Below are 24,626 nucleotides of genomic sequence, written 5' to 3'. Positions count from 1 at the left end.
AGCTATATTTTCTTTAGAGAAACGTAAGTTACAGAAAGCTATATTATCGTTAGAGAATACTATATTATCATTAGAGAATAGTATATCATCTTTAGAGAATACTACAATTTCATTAGAGAAAACTATAATGTCGTTAGAGAAAACTATATTTTCATTAGAGAAATCTATATTGTAATTAAAGAAAACTATATTATCGTTAGAGAAAAGTATATTATCGTTAGAGAAAACTAGAGTATCGTTAAAGAAAACTATATTATCTTTAGAGAAAGGTACATTATCATTAAAGAAAGCTATATTATCATTAGAGAAAAGTATATTATCTTTAGATAAAGCTATATTATCGTTAGAGAATACTATACTATCATTAGAGAAAGCTATATTATCCTTAGAGAATAGAGTGTATCATTAAAAATAATTTTTCTTTTGAGAATACACTATTTTCTCTAGAGAAATGCATATTATCATTAAAGAATAGTATATTTTCATTAGAGAAAAGTATGTTGTTGTTAGAGAAAAGCGTATTTTCGTTAGAGAAATTTATATTATTAAAGATAAGTATATTATCGTTAGAGAAAAGTATATTATCGTTAGTGAAAACTATATTCTCATTAGAGAAAACTATATTATTGTTAGAGGAAGCTTTATTATCATTAGTGAAAGCTATATTATTGTTGGAGAAAGGTTTATCATCGTTAGAGAAATCAATATTATTGTTACAGAATACCATACTATCATTAGAGAAAGCTGTTTTATCATTAGAGAATAGTACATGATCATTAGAGAATGCTATAATATCATTAGAGAAAATATATTATCATTAGAGAATACTATATTTTGCATTAGAGAAAACTATATTATCGTTAGAGTAATGTATATTTTCATTAGGGAAAAGTATATTTTCATTAACGAAAGGTACATTACCGTTAGAGAAAACTCTTTTTTCATTAAAGAAATGTATATTATTGTTAGAGAAAGCGATAGTATCGTTAGAGAAAGCTATACTATCGTTAGAGAATACTATATTATCGTTAGAGAATACTATAGTATCATTAGAGAATACTACAATTTCCTTAGAGAAAAGTATACTATCAATAGAGAATTCTGTATTATCCTTAAAGTAAACTATATTCTCATTAGAGAAAAGTATATTATCCTTAGAGAAAACTATTATCATTAGAGAAAACTATATTATCGTTAGAGAAACCATATGATCATAGAGAAAACTATTATCATTAGACAAAAGTATATTATAGTTAGAGAAATGTATATTATCTTTCGAGAAATGTATATTAGCGTTAGAGAAAATAGATTATCATTAGAGAAAATTATTATCATTAGAGAAAACTATATTATCGTTAGAGAAAGCTATTTTATCGTTAGAGAAGGCTATATTATCATTAGAGAATACTATATTATCACTAGAGAATGCAATATTAGCATTGGAGAATAGTATATTATTAAAAATAATAATTATTTTAGAGAATACTAAAAATCATTAGAAAATAGTATATTATCATTAGAGCATACTATATTTTCATTATAGAAAACTATATTATCATTAGATATAACTATATTTTCATTAGAGGAAACTATATTATCTTTATAGAAACGTATATTACCATGAGAGGAAAGTACGTTATCTTTAGAGAAATCTATATTATCGTTAGACAAAACTGTATTATCGTTAAAGAAAAGGATATTATCTTTAGAGAAGGCTATATTATCATTAGAAAATGCTATCTTCTCATTAGAGAATAGTATATTACCATTCGAGAATGCTAAATTATCGTTATGAAAAGCATATTTTCATTGGAGAAAACTATATTATCATTAAAGAAAAGTATACTATCGTTAAAGAAAACTATATTATCGATAGAGAAAACTATATTATCGTTAGAGAAAGCTATATTAACATTAGAGAAAGCTGTATTATCATTAGATAAAGGTATATTAGAGAAAGTTATATTATCGTTAGAGAATAGTATATTATCATTAGAGAATGCTATATTATCATTAGAGAAAAGTATCTTATCAACAGAGACTACTACATTTTCCTTAGAGAAAACTTTATTAACGTTAGAGAAAAATATGCTATCGTTAAAGAAAACTCTTGTATGGTTAGAGAAAGCTATTTTAATCGTTAGAGAAACGTATATTATCGTTAGAGAAATATGTAGTATCGTTAAAGAAAACTATATTCCCGATATTATCATTAGAGAAAGCTATACTGTCGTTAGAGAAAGGATATATTATCGTTAGAGAAAACTATAGTATCATTAGAGAATATTATATGATCCTTAGACAATGCTGTATTATCATTAGATAATAGTACTTTATCATTAAAACTAATGATTTTTTAGAGAATACTATATTATCATTAGAGAAAAGTACATTATCATTAGAGAATACTATGTTTTCATTAGAGAAAACGATATTATCTTTAGAGAAAACTATTTTTATTGGAGAAAACTATATTATCGTTAGAGAAAAGTATATTATCAATAGAGAAAACTATATTATCATTACAGAAAACTATATTTTCATTAGAGAAAACTATATTATCGTGAGAGAAAGCTACATGATCTTTAAAGAAAACTATATTACCTTTAGAGAATGTGCATTATCAATAGAGAAAGCTATATTATCGTTAGAGGAAGGTATATTATCGTTAGAGAATACTGTATTATCATTAGAGAATACTATATTTTTATTATTAATGTATACTATATTATCCTGAGAATACTATATTATCATTTGATAATACTATATATCATCATTAGAGGACACCATATTATCATTAGAGAATACTATATTATTATTGTTAATGTATACTGTATTATCATTAGAGAATACTATATCATTGGAGAATAGTGTATTATTATATTTAGAGAATACTATATTATTATCATTATAGTATATTATTATCATTATACAGCACTGTTATCAGTATACATTACTACATTATTATCATTATAGAATAGTATATTAGTATCATTATAGAATACTATGTTATCATTATAGAATATTATGTTATTTTCATTATCATTATAGCATACTATATTATTATCATTATAGAATACTGTATTATCATTTTAGAATAGTATTTTATTTTCAGTATACAGTAGTGTATTATCATTATAGAAAAGTATATTATCTTTATAGAATACTATATTATCAAGATATAGAACACTTTCATCAACTCCAATATTCCTTTTTGGCTCTTTTCAGTCAATACCTTCCCCCTACTCACAACCCATAGGATTCACTGATCTGTTCTCTATCACTATTATTTTTGCCTCTTCTCGAATTTTATGTATTTCATAATTTTATATAAATGGAATTATACCGTATATATAAACAAAAAAGAAAGATTGGTAGTTAGAAAATATGGCCCTGATGACAGAAACAACTATGGAGATCTCATAATACAATTTTGCAAGACAAACAACTTATTCATCACAAATACCTTTTACAACAGCATAAACTGTGACTATACACACGGACCTCCTGGATTTAATACACAGGAATCAAATCAACCATATCTGTGGAAAGAGACAATGGGGAGCTCAATATCATCAGTCAGAACAAGGCCAGGGTCAGCTGTGGAACAGACCATCAATTAATCATATATAAGTTCAAGTTGAAGCTGAAGAAAATTAAAACAAGTCCACAAAAGCCAAAGTATGACCTTAAGAATATACCAGCTGAATTTACAGACCATCTCAAAAATAGATTTGACACATTGAACACTAATGACCGAAGACCAGACAAGTAGTGGAATGAAATTAAGAGCATCATACATAAAAAAAAGCAAAAGGTCATTACTAGACAGGAAAGAAAGAAAAGACCAAAATGAACGTCAGAAGAGACTCTGAAACTTGCTCTTGAATATAGAGTCGTTAAAGCAAAAGGAAGAAATGATGAAGTAAAGAAGCTAACGGAAGAATTCAAAGGACAGCTTGAGAAGACAAAGTATTATAATGAAATGGACAAAGTCTTAGAGTTAGAAAACCAAAAGGGAAGAACATGCCCAGTATTTCTCATGCTGAAAGAACTGGAGAAAAAATTCAAGCTTCTAGTTGCAATATTGAAGGATTCTATGGGCCAAAGGTCGAATGATCCAGGAAGCATCAGAAGAAGACGGAAGAAATACACAGAGTTACTGTACCAAAAAGAATTGGTTGACACTCAACCGTTTCAGGGGATATCATATGATCAAAAACCAGTGGTATTGAAGGAAGAAGTCCAAGCTGCACTGAAGGCATTGGCAAAAAACAAGGCTCCAGAAATTGACAAAATACCGATTGAGGTGTTTCAACAAATGGATGCAAGGTTGAAAATTCTCATTTGTCTATGCCAATAAATGTCGAAGACAGATGCCTGGCCAACCGATTGGAAGAGATCTATATGTGTGGCCATTCCAAAGAAAGTTGATCCAACAGAATGTGGAAATTATTGAATAATATTAATATCATACCCAAGTAAAATTATGCTGAAGATCATTCAGAAGCAGTAGTAGCAGTACCTTGACAGGAATTTGCCAGATTCAGGCTGAATTCAAAAGAGGACGTGGAACAAGAGATATCATTGCTGATGTTAGTTGGATCTGATTGAAATCAGAGAATACCAGAAAGGTGTTTACCACTGTTTTATTGACCGTGAAAAGGGATTCAACTGTGTGGATCATAATAAATTGTGGATGATATCACAAAGAACTGGAATTCTAGAACACTTAATTGTGCTCATGAGGAACTTGTACATAGACCAAGAAACAGTCATTTGAACAGAACAATGGGATACTGAGTAGTTTAAAATCAGGAAAGTTGTGACAGAGTTGTATGCTTTCACCGTACTTATTCAATCTGTATGTTGAACAAGTAATCTGAGAAGGTTGACTATATGAAGAATAGGGCATCAGGATTGGAGGAAGACTCGTTAACAACCTGCATTATGCAGATGACACAACCTTGCTTGCTGAAAGTGAAGAGGGCTTGAAGCACTGACTAATGAAGATCAAAGACTACAGCCTTCAGTGTGGATTACTGTTCAACATAAAGAAAACAAAAATCCTTACAACTGGACCAATAAGCAACATCATGATAAAGGAAAAAAAGTATTAAAGGTGTCAAGGATTTCATTTTTCTTGTATCCACAATCAACATCCATGGAAGCAGCAGTCAAGAAATCAAACAATGCATAGCATTAGGCAAATCTGCTGCAAAAGACCTTTTTAAGGTGTTAAAAAAACAAAGATATTGCTTTGAGGACTAAGGTGTGTCTGACCCAAGCCATGATATTTTCAGTTGCTTCATATGCATGTGAAAAGTGGACAATAAATAAGGACGACTGAAGAAAGAATTGATATCTTTGAATTATGATGTTGGCAAAGAATATTGAATGTTCCATGGACTGCTAAAAGAATGAGCATATTTGTCTTGGAAGATTCATCCATGTTGTTGAGTATATCGATAGTAGTTCATTTTTATCCGTTGCTAATAGTTTATTATATGAATATATTACAATTTCTTATCCATTTTCCAGTTAGTGGACATTTGGGTAGTATTCAGGTTTTGGCAATGGTGAATAACACGGCTATGAACATAGACACGTTTTTCTATAGAGATTTTTAAAAAATTCCCTTGGATAAATACCTAGAATTGGGATTGCTGGGTCATATTTTAAGGTATATTTAACTGTATAAGAAACTGCCAAACTGTGTTTTAGCAGTGTATGAGGGTGCCACTTGTCCTTCAATCTTTCTAACACTTGCTTTTGACAGTCTTTTTTAACATTAGCTATTATTGCAGATGTGCTGTAGCAATCTCATTTTGGTTTTAATTTGTATTTTTCTAATGACTATTGACACCCAGCATCTTTTTGTGTGCTTCTTTCCCATGCATATATCTCCAAGTAAGACTCTGTTTAAATCTTTTGCCTTCGTTTTAGACCAAACTGTCTCTCCTCGTTAATTAATTATAAGAGTTCTTTATAACAAACAAAAACCAAACCCAGTGCGGTTGAGTCAATTCCGACTCTTAGCCACCCTATAGGACAGAGTAGAACTTCCCCGTAGAGTTTCCAAGGAGCACCTGGCGGATTCAAACTGCCAACCCTTTGATTAGCAGCTGTAGCACTTAACCACTACGCCACCAGGGTTTCCAAGAGTTCTTTATATATTCTGGAAATAAATCCTTTATCAGTTTTTTGTTTTGCAAATATTCTCTCCCAGGCTGTGATCTGCCTTTGCATTTTCTTAGCAGTGTCGTTTAAACAGCAGAAGTTTTTAATTTTGATGAAGTCCAAGTTCCTATGTATGGAATTTTTGCCTACCCAAAGGTCACAAAGATTTTTTTTTCCAAGAAATGTTATAGTTCTTATATTTATGCCTATTATCCATTTCAAGTTAATTTTTGCATATGGTGTGAGGTAAAAGCCAATGCTTAGTTTTTACCCATTAAAAAAAAAAAAAAACCATGGAGTTATCTAATTGTACCAGCACTGTTTGTTTATGAGACTTTTCCCCCATTGAATTGCTTTGGTCCTTTTATTAAAAATCAGTTGATTATATAAGCACTGGTCTCTTCCTAAATTCTCTATTTGGTCTTCTGATACATATGTCTGTTCTTATGGCAACACTACGCTGTCATGCTACGGTAATTCCAACTTTGTTCTTTTTCAAAAGTGTTTTTGCTGTTCTAGGCCTTTGCATTCTCATATAAGTTTTAGAATCGCCTTTTCAATTTCTACAAAATGCCCGTGAGAATTTAGATTGGGATTGCACAGAATCCGTAGAACAATTTGGAGAGAAACAGTATTGAGGCTTCCATGATGTTTCTAGTATTTTAGATCTTCTGTTAAATTTGTCTTAAGTATTTCATGTTTTTGGTCCTATTGTAAATGGTATTTTAAAATTTCAATTTCCAGTTGCTCATTTGCATCTAATGAGCCAGTCTTATAATTTTCCCTTCTTTAGTCTACTAATATGGTGAACTATCTTGATTTCTAATATTCAGTCAACCTCCATTCCTGGGATAAACTCTACTTGTTCACTATGTATTATCTTTTTTATACATTGTTGGGTTCAATTTGCAATATTGTGTTGAGAATTTTTATGTTTGTATTCATAAGGAATATTGGTCTGTAGTTTTCTTGTCTTTTAATGCTTTTGTCTGGTTTTGGTATGAGGGTAATATTGGCCATAAAGTGAGTTGGAAAATATTTTATCTTATTCTATTTTATGGAAGAGTTTCTGTAGAATTCGTATTCTTTCTTCCTCAAATTTTTAGGATAATGCATAGCAAAGTCATCTGACCCTGGAGTGGTGTTATTTTTGTTCAAAGATTTTCAATTATGAACTTGACTTCTCTAATAGAACTGTTTAGGTTATCTATTTCTTCCTGACTAAACTATGTTAATTTGTCTTTTAAGGAATTTTTCTACTTTATATCAGTTGTAAAATTTATTGTATAAAGCTGCTCTTAATTTTCTTTTGTTATGCTTTTAATATCTGTAGGGTCTGTAGTAATATCTGCTTTTCATTCCTGATATTGGGAATTTATGTTTTCTCTTTTGCTTTCCTTATTAGTCTGACCAGAGGATTATTTTCTTGATGTTTTTCAAAGGACCATCTTTGATTTCATTGTTTTCTCTATTTTTTGTCCATTTCCTATTTTATTATTTTCAATGTTATCTTCTTATTTTCTTCCATCAGTTTGTGTAGGTTTAATTTGATCTTCTTTTTCTAGCTTTTTAAAATGGAGATTTAAATAATTGGTTTAACACATTTTTTCTTTTCTAATAAAAGCATTTAATGCTATATATCCCCAAATCAAAAGCCAAGCCTATTGCCATTGAGTTGATTCCAATTCATAGTGACCCTACAAGATAGAGTAGAACTTCCCCATAGGGTTTCCAAGGCTGAAAATCTTTACGGGAGCAGACTGTCACATCTTTTTCCCATAGAGCAGCTGGTGGGATTTGAACTGCTCACCTTTTGGTTAGCAGCCAAGTGCTTAACCACTGAGAAACCAGGGCTCCGCCTGAACACCACCTGTCTCTGACAAATTTTTATCTGTCGTGTTTTCAATTTCATTCAGTTTAAAAAATATTGTCTAATTTCTTTTTTTAATTTCTCCTTTGCCTTGTACATTATTTATAAGTGTTTTTAATCTGGGATTTTCTAGATGTCTTTCTCTTATTAATTTCTAATTAATTGCCTTGTGCCTGCTAGTTTAAGACTCTTGTATGATTTAAATCCTTTTAAATTTATTGACACTTGTTTTATCATCCAGAATCTTGATGAATTCTCCATGTTCACTTGAAAAAATTTGTATTCTGCTTTCTGGGGGTTGAAGTATTCTATAAATATCAATTAGGCCACTCTTGGTTTATAATTTGTCTAATACTTCTATATTTTTACTCATTTTCAGTCTGCTTTTTCTATCAATTACTATAGGGAGAAGTGTGTTGAAAACGTCGACTATAACTGTGGATTCATCTCTTAGTTTCATGAGTTTTTGCTTCACAAATTTTGAAATTCTGTTATTAGGTTCACACTCCTTTAGGATTGTTATATCCTCTTGTTGAATTTACCACACTAACATTATGTAATGCCCCCCTATATCCCTGCCAATATTCTTTTTTGAGTTTTTAAAATAGTGTAAAAGAGGAAAACAAGCTCAAATGGGTGATCTAGCCCTGTCTGTATGTGGCACAACATTTTAAAGCTAGAGTTTCACACAAAATTATGTGTGGGACATAATGAGATGTAGCTTCTTTTGCTTTTTAAAATCTTGGACTGTAGATTTGCAGGCAAGCAACATGAAATTGTCCCAGCCTTATACTTCAAGACTGACATATGAAAAAATTCTTTTCCCTATAATCAAAGCCTTGCCTCAGCTGCCTCTGTTTACTAAGGCCAGTGCAGCACTTGTTTGTTTGTAAGGTTGTCACCTGTTGCTCTGCCTGTATGAAAGCAGCTACTTACCTGTGGATAAAGTTACCATTAGCAGCAAGGTCAAAATCTCGTGGGAACTATGCTTACTAAAATCTCAGGTCTCAAGCTTCCAGCACAAGTCCTATCAGTTAAAAGTTAACCACGTAGCAATGAAAAACAGCCACATGGCACACCAAAGCCCTAAGAATTCTCAAAGTAAAAAAAATCATGTGGCCCATACTTATTCCACTTAAGGTGTAAGATCAAGGCCTTGTGTTTTTAACTCCCTAAAGATGACTGCTTGTTTGTCTCCTCAGGTTCCTAGATAGTATCACAAATGTGGGAGTTGAGGCTGCTATATATTTGGCCCCCTCGAGCTCCACCACCCTCTGTGCTGATGCCAATTGTCATAACTGATCACATAGAATCTGTAATAAGGCTTATTTCCCCCACTATCCAGCACCACACAAAGGGCTCAGTATTTTTTTTTCTATACTACTTTTCTTACCCTCTGTAAGTAAAGGACCTTTGCTTTGTTTTTTGAGGGAAGAGTTTATTAATAACCTGAGATATTGACAAAGGTGGGGCAGCATCTTACTCAGAGCAGTTTGGGTGGAGACTCAGACAAGTCTAGGATCACAGGGGTGTCTCCCTGCTGGATGACCCACAGGCAGTGACAGGAGCAGCAGGCTTGTTGTGCTCTGCCTGTCTCTGTGGTGACATTTGTTTGTCCCTGCACCCCCATCCCAGTCAGTGCCTTCTTATATAGCACCCAGCTGCCCCTCAGTTGTCCCCAGCATCACCTTCTCCTCCCCACCTCCCATCTTAGATGAGTCTCATCGTCTCTCCTAGGGCAGATGGTATGGTCATCAGCCTCTCCCTCTGTCTCTTTGATTTCTATTATGGCATGTACTACTACACTTTGCTTCCCTCAGGGTTTTCGCTTTTATTAAGAGCCTAGTTTGGAAGTCAAACAGAAGAAAACAAAACTGAATCTTAACTGTTTCTTTCTCTTTGGGTCTGGATGCTCAGACTGACTTGGGGAAGGAGCCAGAAATAAAGGAAAGTATGCAGAGCACAGAGATTAATATTTCAAGATTTTAGGGCAGTACACAGGTTTGACCATACTACACCAAGGCAGTCTCACAAACCTTCTAAAGGTGTTCCTTCAGATAGTGATTCCATTAGAGTTGTCCCATATGAGGAAAACCATTAACTATTCTGAGCCTAATCAAATGACAGGCCTCTTGGTTAAGTAAATCAGAAAGTCTTACAAATTATGGCAGTACATCTGAGAGGGATTAAATGGCATGCCTGAGACACAATGCTTGTGGAATCGGTGCTGGGCCTTGAATCCAAGTATGCCGATCCATAATCCAATATACCGAACTCTCACCTGGGGCAAGCCGAGGAGATCAGTTGACGGCTAGCTCAGAGCAAGAGTGAGATCCAGGGTAGAGGCCGAAGTGGGAAGAATTTTACTCCTAAAATCAAACTACCACAGCAGAAGATGAGAAAGGATGGTCAAGAGTAACCTGGGCCTGATTTTCCTCTGGGGCATAGACACCTTTCTCCCAAAGAGTAAAATCTCAGTGCGACTCTCTTTGGATACTTTTTGATTTTTCTCATTCAAAGCTATTTACCAAAATTAAGAATTTTCAACCAGCCTTATGAACAGGATATAAGTTTAATATAGAAAATACGGGGGAGAAAAATATATCTCTTGGGAAGGGAGAGCTGCGTATGGTAGAGCTTGAGGTTTCAGTGTATATTCAAATCCCTGCTATCTCTGTTATTCCCCTTCTGGGCAGTTCTTCCGTTAGGTGTAATAATTTCATGTTTTAAAAATTGTTTAGATCAGAGAAAGAATGCTGTTTTGATAAGACTCTGAGGAAAACCCTTAGATCAGTGAGTCAGAGATACAATGGGAAGAAGTACTTATTCTTGGGAGATTTTGACATATTCAGCTTCAATTTACTGCCCCAGAGAAAAATTGATGTTTGTTGGGTTTTTCAAAGTTAATGAAGGAAAAGAGTATTTTTCCCTAACTGACTTTTCAGATTCAAGATTTAAATGTGAGAAATCATTCTGAAAGAATTTTGGCCATTCCTGCTAATTATAGTTATGACTGAATCCTAACTGGTCCCCTGAATAAGGTTCAGCCAGTGCAGCAGGCCCAGTTACTCCAATTGTCCTTGAAATGCCCTTTATCCAAAAGACTGAGGCTGCGTCTACACAGCCTAAAATGAAGTCAAGATTCAGCCATTCTTCAATTATAGCACAGCTGTTTCTCCTCCAGCCTAACCTCACATTTCTTCATCTCTTCTTCATTCATGACACTCCACACTTTGTTTCTCAAGCACACCAAAGTTATTTCCACCTAGGGCCTTTGACCTTGCTGTTCACTCTGTCTGGAATGCTCTTCCCAGATCTGTGCATGGCTGACTTCTTCTCATCATTCACACCACTCATTGGAGAGGTCTTCCTAACCAGTCATCCTAAAGGAGCTATCCAGGCCCTCTCTTTCACACCTCCGAGTTTGATCTTCATCATAGCAATTATTACTATTATTTTCTTAATTATTTTTTTTAATTCTCTCTCTTTCTCTGTCCTACTAGAACATAAGATCTATGAGAGTAGGTACCTTATCTTTCTTGTTCACTGCTACATCCCAAGCATCTATACCAATAACTGGCACATAGTAGACACTCAGGAGATATTTGTTAACCACTTTGGAAATCTATCTGGCATTTTCTTAAAAAGTTAGAAATAGAACTACCATCAAGAACTACCATACAACCCAGAAATCCCACTCCTCGGAATATACCCTAGAGAAATAAGAGCCTTTACACGAACAGATATATGCACACCCATGTTTATTGCAGCAATGTTTACAATAGCAGAAAGCTGGAAGCAACCAAGGTGTCCATCAACGGATGAATGGTTAAATAAATTATGGTATATTCACACAATGGAATACTACGCATTGATAAAGAACAGTGACGAATCTGTGAAACATTTCATAACATGGAGGAACCTGGAAGGTATTATGCTCAGTGAAATTAGTCAGATGCAAAAGGACAAATATTGTATAAGACCACTATTATAAGATCTTGAGAAATAGTAAAAACTGAGAAGAACACATTCTTTTGTGGTTACGAGAGGGGGGAGGGAGGGAGGGTGGGAGAGGGTTATTTACTGATTAGTTAGTAGATAAGAACTACTTTAGGTGAAGGGAAGGACAATGCTCAATACATGGAAGGTCAGCTCAACTGGACTGGACCAAAAGTAAAGAAGTTTCCAGGATAAACTGAATGCTTCGAAGGTCAGCGGAGCAAGGGCAGGGGTTTGGGGACTATGGCTTAAGGGGACTTTTAAGTCAATTGGCAAAATAAATTCTATTATGAAAACATTCTGCATCCCACTTTGAAGTGTGGCGTCTGGGGTCTTAAATGCTGATAAGCGGCCATCTAAGATGCATCAATTGGCCTCAACCCACCTGGATCAAAGAAGAATGAAGAACACCAAAGACACATGATAACTATGAGCTCAAGAGACAGAAAGGGCCACAAACCAGAGACTTACATCATCCTGAGACCAGAAGAACTAGATGGTGCCTGGCCACAACCGATGACTGCCCTGACAGGGAGCACAACAGAGAACCCCTGAGGGAGCAGTAGATCAGTGGGTTGCAGACCCCAAATTCTCATAAAAAGACCAGACTTAATGGTCTGACTGAGACTAGAAGAATCCTGGCTGTCATGGTCCCCAAACCTTCTGTTGGCCCAGGACAGGAACCATTCCCGAAGTCAACTCATCAGACATGGAAGGGACTGGACAATGGGTTGGAGAGAGATGCTGATGAAGAGTGAGCTACTTGTATCGGGTGGATACTTGAAACTGTATTGCCATCTCCTGTCTGGAGGGGAGATGGGAGGATAGAGAGGATTAGAAACTGGCAAAACGGTCACAAAAGGAGAGACTGGAGGGAGGGAGTGGGCTGACTCATTAGGGGGAGAGTAAATAGGAGTACGTAATAAGGTGTATATAGGCTTATGTGTGACAGAATGACTTGATTTGTAAACTTTCACTTAAAGCACAATAAAAATTATTTAAAAAAAAGATATTTGTTAAACAAATGAGGAAAAAATGATGATGGGTGAAATGGTCATCCTACAAGCCCATATTCCAAAAATCCCCCAAGGACCAGTAATTCTTCCCATTGTATCTCTGATTCACTCATCTAAGAGTTTTCTTCAGTGCTGTCTGGTCTGAACAATTTTTAAAACATAAAATTATTACAACTAACTAAAGAACTGCCCAGAAGGGGAATCACAGAGGTGGCAGGGATTTGAGTATATGCTGAAGCCTCAAGCTCTACCACACACAGCTCTGCCTCCCCGGCGATATATTTTTCTCCTCTGTATTTTCTATATTATACTTATATCCTATTCATAAAGGCTGGTTGAAAATTCTTAGTTTTGGGAAATAGCTTTGAATGTGAACAACCAAAAGATGTTCAAAGAGAATCCCGCTTCTTTTTGAGAAGGATGTCTTTACCCCAGTGGCCAGTTTGCAGGAATTGGAAAACCAGCTTCTCTACTCATCCAGAAGTGACCACAAACTTGCAGGTTTTCTGCTGGCCTCAGGTGAATGTATCACCACAGGAATCAGTTTTCTTGCTAAGGGGGATGGTATTTTGACCCATGGTAGAAAGAAAGAATTATAGAATTTGCACCAATAAAATGATGAATGTTATGTACCAGCTGGTTTTCAAGATAGAAGAGCCAAAGAGTATTCTCATTTTTAGGTACAGCTACAGTTTCCTAACCCATTTCTCTCAGTGGTGACCCATTTTTTTTTTTTTTTTTTTAAATGACTGTGGTTTCTCTCCCTTTGAAGTATCATTTGTTGCCTGGGGGCAGCCTTGGTTTGCAGGAATTGGAAGTTGGAACTGGAGAAAGTTGAAGATCCCTCTGACATAGTGTGGGAAGGTTCAGTTAATGGTCCTGTATGTTGGCAAGAGGAAATGGTGGACATTATTAAGATCAAAGGCAATTACCATCCATGTGCTTCATTTACAAGAATTTTAGAGTTCGTAGGACTTTCCTCTTGGAGCCCTAGTGGCACAGTGGTCAAAGGGCTCAGCTGCTAACCAAAAGATCAGCAGTTCTAGCCAGCCGCTCCTCAGAAACCCTTTGGGGCAGTTCTACTCCGTCCTATAGGGTCACTATGAGTCAGAATCAACTCGACGGCAACAGATTTTGGTTTGGGTTTTGCTTCAATGGATTCAACTACATCACAGGACATACAGCCAATATTTTACCCCTGGGAAAACTTTTCTAAAGAGATTTTCCAATAAAACTGATTATTTTTCTTTTAAAAAATTCTTTGTGGGCAGTTGGCTGATGTTTTCAAATTTGGGATTTGGGCCATATGGAGTGAAATATTTAGAAATGTTTAGACCTATTTTGTCCCTTATGAAAATCAGATTGAGAATTAATTACTTGAGAGAAAATATAACACCATTGGCTTTTCCATTAATAAACACATTCTGCTTGGCACTTCCCTGACATTCTGTGAGGTGAGGAGGGATACTTAAGTTTAAATTTCATTTGCATGTTATCCCACCGTGATAGGAAATTATTTCTTCTTGGCTAACTCTTATCATGCAGATTGCTCTAACATCAGATTACAGCTGTTTTGATTGATTAGTTAATTCTGCCTTTTAGAAAAGTTGCTTCTCTCTCTTATCAGTGAGACAAAGTTCAAAAAGCAAATACAACAGTTCCTTATGGGCTTTTGAGGGGGTTTTAAAGAGAAGCCAGGCAGAAAGAAGCTCCTACAAGAAGGTGAGACAAAAACAAACTTTTTAAAAATTATGACAAAATCTGTCAAACAAGCAAGGGGGTCACAGACTTTAATTGTAATTAATTCCGTCTGTACACCATTGAGCACCCATTCAATGCCAGGGTCTTCTAGGAGCTGAAGGGGATGGAGGCTGGGTGGCACTTGAGATTTGTACTCAAAAGACTAAAAGAGGAAGCCCGGTCCCCCAAGCCCTGCCTGGAAAATCATTTAATATATCTGCTTAATGTTCTGGACAAGTGTCATGGAGCTCTTACAGGGATAGAAGAAGTAGAAGTCTGGTATTAGGGAGATGCCACGTATATTCTAGGCTTCGGGGCAGAACATCCTAGTATGAGTCCCAGCTCTGCACTGACTAGTTTTGCGGCCTTGGGCAGGTGCTTTTAACCTCTTTGTATGTGTTTGCTCATCTGCAAAATGGTAGTAACATTTCTCTTGCAAGGATGTTGGGAAGATTAAAGATAACATATGTAAAGTACTTAGAACAGCACCTAGCCCATGGCAGGTCTTCAGGCTGTGGCAGCTGCTGGGTCTGGGATTCCTTTTCCCCATAAAGGGGCTGTCCGGGTGGCACTTGAGATTTGTACTCAAAAAACTAAAAGAGGAAGCCCAGTTCCCCAGGCTCTGCCTGGAAAATCATTTAATATATCTGCTTAATATATCACCAGACTTGGTGGCTGGTCACACAATTTTCAACAGTTCCTGTGTTTATCCAGCTGGAAGGTGACCTTGGAGAATCTGCACCAAGAGGAGCTGCTGAGGCCTCTCCTGGCCCTTCGTTCTTTAGCATGGGCTGCCGCTTTGCAGGGGGGATGATTCAGGACGCAGGGCTGAAACTCATGCAGCGCTGACAGAAGCCACCCAGAAGGGGGGTGAGAGGAGGAGAGGGAAGAAAATCCTGGATAATGTGTTTAATTTGATACGTTCCCTGGAGTCATTAAAATGCATCCTCCCCCGGACTCTAAAATTCTTAAACTGAAATAATCAGTCCAACAGGCTTTTTTTGCTGAAGATAATGGAAGCATACTTTATGAGGCCTTGGAATCCTCAGGCCTGTTGAAATACTGCCCTCTTGTGTATCAGGATGGGAGCAACCTCTTTGGGAACTGGCTCAGCCAACCTAGCTTCTTGCCTGATAACATACCCAGACTAAAGTTAAATGCAAGGCAGACCCCAAATGATTAATCTAACACATAGGATTGGGATGAGCGGGCCGGAGCAGGTGGGAGGAGCCAGATTCTATATTAACATGATAAACTTCTTTGTTGCTCATTTCCAAAGGGTCCTCAATTGAATCCAGAGGGAATTGTATAGCATCTTCCCTACCACCCATCTGTCATTTTGCTGTACTGTGATGGTTGTGTGTTGCCACGATGCTGGAAGCCATGCCACTGGTGTATCAAATACCAGCAGAGTAACCTATAGGGGACAGGTTTCAGCGGAATTTCCTAAAACACACTAGGAGGAAAGACTTGCTTGTTGAATTGGAAAATTAGCCAATGATTTGGATTACAACAGAATATTATCTGATATAGTGCTACAAGATTAGCCCCTTAAGTTGGAAGGCACTCAAAATACACAGTGGCCTTAAAAATGGACTTGAGCATACCAACGATCGTGAAAATTTCACAGGACCTTGCAACAGTTTGTTCCGTTGTACATGGGGTCCTCATGAGTCAGAGCCAGCCCTGCAGCAGCTAACAACAATAAAAAAAATCCTCTAATCAAGGAAGAACAAAATACTTTAGAGAGCTGATGAATTTCTCATTTAGCTTTCTCAAACTCTGCCTCTTCTTACTTCATTCCTCCCACTTTTTAAGTGGTTACCATAGCAGAGTTGTTACAATTTGCCATTTGTGCAACCTTCAGCAAGTAACTTAACTTTCCTGTGCCCCAGCCTTTTTAATCTGTAAAATAGAGACAAAGACAATAGCTACCTCATAGGCATGTTAAGAGGGTAAACGAGCTAACACATTTAAAGTATTTAGAACAAGACCCGTCACATAGTAAACAATCAACCAGCTGCCATTGAGTTGACTCGGAGTCATAGTGACCCCATTTGGGTTAGAGTAGAACTGTGCTCCACTGGGTTTTCAGAAGTAGATTATCAGGCCTTTCTTTTGAGTTGCCTCTGGGTGGACTCAAACCTCCAAACTTTTGGTTAGAAACCAAGTGCATTAACTGTTTGTACCACCAAGGGACTCTAAATGTTTAATAATATTAGTATTTGCTATTGCTGCTATTATTATATCTATTTCTATGTCTCAGACTTTATCCAAGGTCCTAGGGAGATGTTGTTGTTGTTGTTAGGTGCTGTTGAGTTGATTCCAACTCATAGCAACCTTATGCACAACAGAGCAAAACACTGCCTGGACCTGCGCCATCCATACAACCATTGTTATGCTTGAGCTCATTGTTGCAGCTGCTGTATCAATCCACCTCGTTGAGGGTCTTGCTCTTTTCTGCTGACCCTGTACTCTGCCAAGCATGATGTCCTTCTCCAGGGACTGATCCCTCCTGACAACATGTCCAAAGTATATAAGATGCAGTCTCGCCATCCTTGCTTCTAAGGAGCATTCTGGTTGTACTTCCTCCAAGACAGAATTGTTCATTCTTTTGGCAGTCCATGGTATATTCAATATTCTTCACCAACACCACAATTCAAAGGCGTCATTTCTTCTTCAGTCTTCTTTACTCATTGTCGAGCTTTCATATGCATATGATGCAATCGAAAATACCATAGCTTGGGTCAGGCGCACCTTAGTCTTCAAGGTGATATCTTTGCTTTTCAGAACTTTAAAGAGGTCCTTTGCAGCAGATTTGCCCAGTGCAATGCGTCTTTTGATTTCTTGACTGCTGCTTCCGTGAGTGTTGATTGTGGATCCAAGTAAAATGAAATCCTTGACAACTTCAATCTTATCTCCATTTATCATGATGTTGCTTATTGGTCCAGTTGTGAGGATTTTTGTTTTCTTTATGTTGAGGTACAAGGCATACTGAAGGCTGCAATCTTTGGTCTTCATTAATAAGTGCTTCAAGCCCTCTTCACTTTCAGCAAGCAAGGTTGTGTCATCTGCATAATGCAGGTTGTTAATGAGTCTTCCTCCAATCCTTCATTTAGTCCAGCTTCTCGTATTATTTGTTCAGCATATAGATTAAATAGGTATGGTGAAAGAATACAACCCTGACACACACCTTTCCTGACTTTAAACCAATCTGTATCCCCGTGTTCTGTCCGAACAACTGCCTCTTGATCTATGTAAAGGCTCCTCATGAGCACAATTAAGTGTTCTGGAATTCCCATTCTTCACAGTGTTATCCATAGTTTGTTATGATCTACACATTCAAATACCTTTGCATAGTCAATAAAACACAGGTAAACATCCTTCTGGTATTCTCTGCTTTCAACTAGGATCCATCTGACATGAGCAATGATATCCCTGGTTCCACGTTCTCTTCTGAAACCGGCCTGAATTTCTGGCAGTTTCCTGTCAATATACTGCTGCAGTCGTTTTTGAATGACCTTCAGCAAAATTTTGCTTGTGTGCAATATTAATGATATTGTTCCATAATTTCCATGTTCGGTTGGATCACTTTTCTGGGGAATAGGCATAAATATGGATCTCTTCCAGTCAGTTGGCCAGGAAGCTGTCTTCTGTATTTCTTGGCATAGACGAGTGAGCACCTCCAGTGCTGCATCTGTTTGCTGAAACATCTCAATTGGTATTCCATGAATTCCTGGAGCCTTGTTTTTTGCCAATGCCTTCAGAGCAGGTTGGACTTCTTCCTTCAGTACCATCGGTTCCTGATCGTGTGCTACCTCTTGAAATGTCTGAACATCAACTAATTCTTTTTTTTTTTTTTTAGATTTCTTTAGCTTTTTTTTTAACTTTTATTAAGCTTCAAGTGAACATTTACCATTCCAATCAGTCTGTCACATGTAGGTTTACATACATCTTACTCCCTTCTCCCACTTGCTCTCCCCCTATTGAGTCAGCCCTTACAGTCTCTCGTTTCGTGCCAATGCCATCTTCCCTCTCTCTCTATCTTCCCATCCCCCCCCCAGTCAAGAGTTGCCAACACACTCTCCAGTGTCCACCTGATTTAATTAGCTCACTCTTCATCAGCATCTCTCTCCCCCCCACTGACCAGTCCTTTTCATGCCTGATGATTTGTCTTCGGGGATGGTTCCTGTCCTCTGCCATCAGAAGTTCTGGGGAGCTTTGTCTCTGGGATTCCTCTAGTTGCAATCATACCATTAGGTATGGTCTTTTCATGAGAATTTGGGGTCTGTATCCCATTGGTCTCCTGCTCCCTCAGGAGTTGTCTGTTGTGCTCCCTGACAGGGCAGACATCGATTGTGGCCGGGCACCAACTAGTTCTTCTGGTCTCAGGATAATGTAGGTCTCTGGTTCATGTGGCCCTTTCTGTCTCTTGGGTTCTTAGTTGTCGTGTGACCTTGGTGTTCTTCCTTTGCCTTTGCTCCAGGTGGGTTGAGACCAACTGATGTATCTTAGATGGCCGCTTGTTGGCATTTAGGACCCCAGGCGCCACATTTCAAAGTGGGATGCAGAGTGTTTTCATAATAGAATTATTTTGCCCATTGACTTAGAAGTCCCCTCAAACCAAGTTCTCCAGACCCCAGCCCCTGCTCCGCTGACCTTTGAAGCTTTCATTTTATCCCAGAAACCTCTTTGCTTTTAATCCAGTCCAATTAGGCTGACCTTCCTTGTATTGTGTGTTGTCTTACCCTTCACCCAAAGCAGTTCTTATCTACAGAATGATCAATAAAAAGCCCTCTCCCTCCCTCCCTCCCTCCCCCCCTTGTAACCACATAAGTATGTGTTCTTCTACGTTTTTTCTATTTCTCAAGATCTTATAATAGTGGTCTTATACAATATTTGTCCTTTTGCCTCTGACTCATTTCGCTCAGCATAATGCCTTCCAGATTCCTCCATGTTATGAAATGTTTCACAGATTCGTCACTGTTCTTTATCAATGCGTAGTATTCCATTGTGTGAATATACCACAATTTATTTACCCATTCATCCGTTGATGGACACCTTGGTTGCTTCCAGCTTTTTGCTATTGTAAACAGAGCTGCATAAACATGGGTGTGCATATATCTGTTTGTGTGAAGGCTCTTGTATCTCTAGGGTATATTCCGAGGAGTGGGATTTCTGGGTTGTATGGTAGTTCTATTTCTAACTGTTTAAGATAACGCCAGATGGATTTCCAAAGCGGTTGTACCATTTTACAATCCCACCAGCAGTGTATGAGAGTTCCAATCTCTCCGCAGCCTCTCCAACATTTATTATTTTGTGTTTTTTGGATTAATGCCAGTCTAGTTGGTGTGAGATGGAATCTCATCGTGGTTTTAATTTGCATTTCTCTAATGGCTAATGATCGAGAGCATTTTCTCATGTATCTGTTGGCTGCCTGAATATCTTCTTTAGTGAAATGTGTGTTCATATCCTTTGCCCACTTCTTGATTGGGTTGTTTGTCTTTTTGTGGTTGAGTTTTGACAGAATCATGTAGATTTTAGAGATCAGGCGCTGGTCTGAGATGTCATAGCTGAATATTCTTTCCCAGTCTGTAGGTGGTCTTTTTACTCTTTTAGTAAAGTCTTTAGATGAGCATAGGTGTTTGATTTTTAGGAGCTCCCAGTTATCTGGTTTCTCTTCATCATTTTTGGTAATGTTTTGTATTCTGTTTATGCCCTGTATTAGCGCTCCTAGGGTTGATCCTATTTTTTCTTCCATGATCTTTATCGTTTTAGTCTTTATGTTTAGGTCTTTGATCCACTTGGAGTTAGTTTTTGTGCATGGTGTGAGGTATGGGTCCTGTTTCATTCTTTTGCAAATGGATATCCAGGTATGCCAGCACCATTTGTTAAAAAGACTATTATTTCCCCACTTGACTGACACTGGTCCTTTGTCAAATACAAGCTGCTCATACGTGGATGGATTTATATCTGGGTTCTCAATTCTGTTCCATTGGTCTATGTGCCTGTTGTTGTACCAATACCAGGCTGTTTTGACTACTGTAGCTATATAATAGGTTCTGAAATCAGGTAGGGTGAGGCCTCCCACTTTCTTCTTCTTTTTCAGTAATGTTTTGCTTATCCGGGGGTTCTTTCCCTTCCATATGAAATTAGTGATTTGTTTCTCTATCCCCTTAAAGTATGACATTGGTATTTGGATTGGAAGTGCGTTATATGTATAAATGGCTTTTGGTAGAATAGACATTTTTACTATGTTAAGTCTTCCTATCCATGAGCAGGGTATGTTTTTCCACTTAAGTATGTCCTTTTGAATTTCTTGTAGCAGAGTTTTATGGTTTTCTTTGTACAGGTCTTTTACATCCTTGGTAAGATTTATTCCTAAGTATTTTATCTTCTTGGGGGCTACTGTGAATGGTATTGATTTGGTGATTTCTTCTTCGGTGTTCTTTTTGTTGATGTAGAGGAATCCAAGTGATTTTTGTATGTTTATTTTATAACCTGAGACTCTGCCAAACTCTTCTATTAGTTTCAGTAGTTTTTTAGAGGATTCCTTAGGGTTTTCCATGTATACGATCATGTCATCTGCAAATAGTGATAGCTTTACTTCCTCCTTACCAATCTGGATGCCCTTTATTTCTTTGTCTAGCCTAATTGCCCTGGCTAGGACTAAGTACGATGTTGAATTAGAGCGGTGATAAAGGGCATCCTTGTCTGGTTCCCGTACTCAAGGGAAATGCTTTCAGGTTCTCTCCATTTAGAGTGATATTGGCCGTTGGCTTTGCATAGATGCCCTTTATTATGTTGAGGAATTTTCCTTCAATTCCTATTTTGGTAAGAGTTTTTATCATAAATGGGTGTGGAACTTTGTCAAATGCCTTTTCTGCATCTATTGATAAGATCATGTGGTTTTTATCTTTTGTTTTATTTATGTGATGGATTACATTAATGGTTTTTCTGATATTAAACCAGCCTTGCATACCTGGTATAAATCCCACTTGATCAGGGTGAATTATTTTTTTGATGTGTTGTTGGATTCTATTGGCTAGAATTTTGTTGAGGATTTTTGCATCTATGTTCATGAGGGATATAGGTCTAAAATTCTCTTTTTTTGTAATGTCTTTACCTGGTTTTGGTATCAGGGAGATGGTGGCTTCATAGAATGAGTTGGGTAGTATTCCGTCTTTTTCTATGCTTTGAAATACCTTCAATAGTAATGGTGTTAAGTCTTCTTTAAAGGTTTGGTAGAACTCTGCAGTGAAGCCGTCTGGGCCAGGACTTTTTTTTGTTGGAAGTTTTTTGATTACCGTTTCAATCTCTTTTTTTGTTATGGGTCTATTTAGTTGTTCTAGTTCTGAATGTGTTAGTTTAGGTAGGTAGTATTGTTCCAAGAATTCATCCATTTCTTCTAGGTTTTCAAATTTGTTAGAGTACAATTTTTCATAATAATCTGAAATGATTCTTTTAATTTCATTTGGTTCTGTTGTGATGTGGTCCTTCTCGTTTCTTATTCGGGTTATTTGTTTCCTTTCCTGTATTTCTTTAGTCAGTCTAGCCAATGGTTTATCAATTTTGTTAATTTTTTCAAAGAACCAGCTTTTGGCTTTGTTAATTCTTTCAATTGTTTTTCTGTTCTCTAATTCATTTAGTTCAGCTCTAATTTTTATTATTTGTTTTCTTCTGGTGCCTGATGGGTTCTTTTGTTGCTCACTTTCTATTTGTTCAAGTTGTAGGGACAGTTCTCTGCTTTTGGCTTTCTTCTTTTTGTATGTGTGCATTTATCGATATACATTGGCCTCTGAGCACTGCTTTTGCTTTCTCCCAGAGGTTTTGATAGGAAGTATTTTCATTCTCGTTGCATTCTATGAATTTCCTTATTCCCTCCTTGATGTCTTCTATAACCCAGTCTTTTTTCAGGAGGGTATTGTTCATTTTCCAAGTATTTGATTTCTTTTCCCTAGTTTTTCTGTTATTGATTTCTAGCTTCATTGCCTGGTGGTCTGAGAAGATGCTTTGTAATATTTTGATGTTTTGGATTCTGCAAAGATTTGTTTTATGACCTAATATGTGGTCTATTCTAGAGAATGTTCCATGTGCACTAGAAAAAAAAGTATGCTTTGCAGCAGTTGGGTGGAGAGTTCTGTATAAGTCAATGAGGTCAAGTTGGTTGATTGTTGTAAGTAGGTCTTCCGTGTCTCTATTGAGCTTCTTACTGGATGTCCTGTTCTTCTCCGAAAGTGGTGTGTTGAAGTCTCCTACTATAAATGTGGAGGTGTCTATCTCACTTTTCAATTCTGTTAAAATTTGATTTATGTATCTTGCAGCCCTGTCATTAGGTGCATAAATATTTAATATGGTTATGTCTTCCTGATCAATTGTCCCTTTTATCATTATATAGTGTCCTTCTTTATCCTTTGTGGCGGATTTAAGTCTAAAGTCTATTTTGTCAGAAATTAATATTGCTACTCCTCTTCTTTTTTGCTTATTGTTTGCTTGATATATTTTTTCCATCCTTTGAGTTTTAGTTTGTTTGTGTCTCTAAGTCTAAGGTGTGTCTCTTGTAGGCAGCATATAGATGGATCGTGTTTCTTTATCCAGTCCGTGACTCTCTGTCTCTTTATTGGTGCATTTAGTCCATTTACATTCAGCGTAATTATAGATAAATAAGTTTTTAGCGCTGTCGTTTTGATGCCTTTTCATGTGTGTTGTTGGCCATTTCATTTTTCCACATGCTTTTTTGTGCTGAGACGTTTTTCTTAGTAGCTTGTGAGATCCTCATTTTCATAATGTTTAACTTTGTGTTAGTTGAGTCGTTACGTTTTTCTTGGCTTTTTTCTTGAGTTATGGAATTGATGTTCCTTTTTGTGGTTACCTTATTACTTACCCCTATTTTTCTAAGTAAAAACCTAACTTGTATCCTTCTATATCGCCTTGTATCACTCTCCATCTGGCAGTTCAATGCCTCCTATATTTAGTCCCTTTTTGATTATTGTGATCATTTATCTATTGATTTCCATGATTTCCTGTTATGTGTATTATTTTGTTTATTTATTTATTTTTTAGAATTAGTCTTAATTTGTTTGTTTTTGTGCTTTCCCTATTTGAGTTGCATTGATATCAGGACGTTCTGTTTTGTTACCTTGTATTGTGCTGGTACCTGATATTATTGGTCATCAGGCCAAACAATCTCCTTTAGCATTTCTTGCAGTCTTGGTTTAGTTTTTGCAAATTCTCTAAACTTGTGTTCATCTGTAAATATCTTAATTTCTCCTTCATATTTCAGAGAGAGTTTTGCTGGATATATGATCCTTGGTTGGCAGTTTTTCTCGTTCAGTGCTCTGTATACGTCGTCCCATTCCCTTCTTGCCTGCATGGTTTCTGCTGAGTAGTCTGAACTTATTCTTATTGATTCTCCCTTGAAGGAAACCTTTCTTTTCTCCCTGGCTGCTTTTAAAATTTTCTGTTTGTCTTTGGTTTTGACAAGTTTGATGATAATATGTCTTGGTGTTTTTCTTTCTGGATCAATCTTAAATGGGGTTCGATGAGCATCTTGGATAGATATCCTTTCGTCTTTCATGATGTCAGGGAAGTTTTGTGTCAGGAGTTCTTCAACTATTTTTTCTGTGTTTTCTGTCCCCCCTCCCTGTTCTGGGACTCCAATCACTCGCAAGTTATCCTTCTTGATAGAGTCCCACATGATTCTTAGGGTTTCTTCATTTTTTTAAATTCTTTTATCTGATTTTTTTTTCAGCTGTGTTGGTGTTGTTTCCCTGGTCCTCCAGAAGTCCCAGTCTACATTCTAATTGGTCGAGTCTGCTCCT

This window comes from Elephas maximus, chromosome 10 (genome assembly GCF_024166365.1).
Source record: "Elephas maximus indicus isolate mEleMax1 chromosome 10, mEleMax1 primary haplotype, whole genome shotgun sequence".
In the NCBI taxonomy this organism is placed as follows: Eukaryota; Metazoa; Chordata; class Mammalia; order Proboscidea; family Elephantidae; genus Elephas; species Elephas maximus.
The sequence above is the reverse complement of the archived record's forward strand: the minus strand, read 5'-3'. Positions refer to the sequence as shown.